Source organism: Jaculus jaculus, chromosome 8 (assembly GCF_020740685.1).
Source record: "Jaculus jaculus isolate mJacJac1 chromosome 8, mJacJac1.mat.Y.cur, whole genome shotgun sequence".
NCBI classification, from domain to species: Eukaryota; Metazoa; Chordata; class Mammalia; order Rodentia; family Dipodidae; genus Jaculus; species Jaculus jaculus.
Genome location: NC_059109.1, coordinates 30,127,903 through 30,130,963, shown reverse-complemented (window position 1 = coordinate 30,130,963; position 3,061 = coordinate 30,127,903). Strand labels below are relative to the sequence as shown.

The 3,061-nt window shown below is 38.1% G+C and overlaps 1 pseudogene; it reads right to left on the bottom strand.

Moving 5' to 3' along the window:
• Positions 1-841: 841 nt before the first annotated feature.
• LOC101595705 lies at positions 842-1,071 on the bottom strand (annotated as a pseudogene).
• Positions 1,072-3,061: the final 1,990 nt, after the last annotated feature.

Below are 3,061 nucleotides of genomic sequence, written 5' to 3'. Positions count from 1 at the left end.
GGGAATAGTAACAAAACTGACAGACTGAATTCTAGTCTGTGCAGATGCCATGCAGACTGAATTCAAATAATATTCACATTAGTAGATATTTTCAAATGCCTGTATAATAAAGCAAAGGAATCTTTATGAATCTGTTGATATTAATCAATTCATCAGCATACAATTATCAAGAGAAAAATGTCTTGAAAAAGATGTGTTGTTTCCTCTATATACCATGACACTATGGAAAGTTAAAAATAAAAGGCAGCCCTTTTAAAAATTAGTGGTATAAAAATCCACAGTAATGTATATCATTTTGTTTTACATAAATGATCAAAGAAGGGGCAGTGCTGAGCAGCTATACAGTACAATACAGAACAGGGTAATAACACACAGGACTAACACATGGGTACAGAAAGCTACAAACAGTGCTTTCTGGACGGTTCATTTACTGGGTGAATATTCCAGCCAGAGCTGCTTCAACTCTGGGGTTCAGCCAACCCTTTTTAATTAGACACAGTTAAGTCCTCTGACATGGTGAGGGGCCAGATGCGACAGGAATCATCCTCTAGATCAGTGCTACTCTCCACAAACATTTCCCCATCCGCTCAAGTGAAAGGATCCATACAGACATGGCATCCAAACCCAGGCCACGGGATTTCAGCCACCGCTAACGACAGAGGTAGAGGAAGTCTGCAGCCACAGGCTCCGACCCGGTTTCTAACATCACAGTGAATAACTGCTGGCGATGCGGAGCAGCCATTGCCTTTGCCCCCTTTTCACTCATGAAAACGAACGCATCCTGGCGATGCCTGCAGCTTTGCCCACGTTGTCAGCGGCGGGTGGAGGTCGGAGTGGAGTGTTAGCTCTCGGGCTCTGCTGCTTCTCCCTGGGCTTCCCACTTTGCTCTGTGGGTTTCTGCTGCCAGTTCTCTTCGCCTTCTGTCTTGTTGATTTCAAGGCCAGCTAATTTCAAGGCTAATTCATTGCTGTTGCCACTTGCAGAGGAACCCAGGATATCATGTATTGCATTCCTTCGACCTGTTCTTCCAGAAGCAATGAAATTTGCATATGTAGTTTCCACATCGGTCATTGCTGACAAATATCCACATAGCAGGAGCGTCCCCTGGTTCCCCCATAATCTTCTTACACATTCTCTTTCATCCACCTACCACTTCATGAAGCCTGATTCTCTATTGTTTTGTGCTGCATTCTTTGGTAATACCAAGTATCCTAGTAGATTTAATTGTCACCTGATTAAAAACCTTATTAATTCATCGATATTTTTTTCTTTGTTGTTAGAGCTGATCTTCAGATTTCTGCTAGAAATTGCTCCTTTGGGAACACCAGGCCCTTCCACAAATTCAGGAAACTGGGGATGGCTACCAGGATGGAGTCAGTGTAGGCGCCCGGCTGCGTGTTCAGGGATCTGGGGAGGAGCGTGGTACCCAGCATATAGTCTTTTCTAATCCTATCCTTGTCTGATTTAAGTCAAGTGGTTATATTGGTTACATGAAAATAACTAAGGAAATTTCTCTCCTTTCTCATTCTTTGAAAGAATTTCTATATGATTGCAAATAATCTACACTATAACTATTTAGGAAGGTCCTACTTAAAACCTGGACTCTTGCTATGTGATGCAGTAATTTATATAACCTTTGCTATTTTGACCACAAAACCAGAGTATTGTTTTCACAAATTATACCCATACAGCAATGATGAGTTTAGCATAACCCTAAACACAGCCTTACCAACTTTTAAGTACTACATATTTTTTCACAATTATTAAGATGCTTATAATATACAAATTTAGCCCTAATATTTAAATGTTTTAATTAAATGAAAACTACTATTGAAAAAATAAGAAACTCAGAAAATGAATAGAAATTTAAAAACATAAAATAAAAACTTTTCTTTAAAAAGCACTCACCCACCCACCCCCAAACAAAGAGGTTAACTAATGGTAATAGTGTCAATGATTGGTAGTTAAATGACCACTTTCATATGCAACAGATGGACATATAGATTGGTTCATTCATATACTGTAGTATTGAAGATGGACTGAATGCACCAGATGTCTTATTCGAAAGGTGGTGACGACTAGACTAAATATGGTTTGCTGTTATCAACACGTTGTTTTTGTTGTCCCCACACCTATGCTTGTGTTCTGAATGGAATGGAATCTCTGGCTTCTCTCTCCCTAATAAATAACACTATTTCAATTCACATTAAAATATCCTAGAGTTGAACAATATTAAAATATAAAAATTACATTTACATAACTATTTCTCTAATAAAGCTGCAAATCTTTATCATCTTAGGTAACCTTATTTGGAATATAACATAAACCCCTAACTGGCTTATAACTTCTTTACGAGTACTAAGTTATAACATCAGTTTGAATGAGTGTAGATTTTATGGACAATTACTCGTTTGCATAATAGTCTATGATAACCTTTAGCCTTTCTACTTTTCTGACATAATTAAAGTAAAAATGACTGTAGTTCATGAAATACTTTTCTGGAGATTTAGAATCATGAACATTACCCCCACCTACTAAAAATAGTTATTTGACCCTGCCTAAGGAGGCATGGCGCCTACTCTAAATATATTGCCATAAAGGATGGAGCTTTATGGTCGATTAGCTTAACTCAATGCAAAATATAGATTTATTTGGAGAAGCTTCAATAGGAAAATTTGTAAAAAGAGCTTACTACCCAATGTTTTTCACTTGACCTGATGAGACAAATGAAGCCTGTGATGGTGATTTAATGGTGCAGTCAGCAGTGTGTCCAACCTGATTGATGTGTCTCTTTTGAGGCTGGCAAGTGATCTGGTCACCAACGTCTCAGACAAATTTTCCTTAAAGACTAACTATACCAAGAGAGATCATCTTAGTCAGTTGTCTTCTATTTTGTCCTTGAAACAGTGATTTTTTTTTTTTGGTTCGGCCCTCTGCTTTGAATTGAGAAGCACACAGTGACCTCAAGATGTTATTTATGATAGAGAGCTACACTTACCTTTCAAAATGTCAAATGTGTAGTCAAGTGGCAAAAAGTGATTTCTCTGTGGAGACAAGTTAG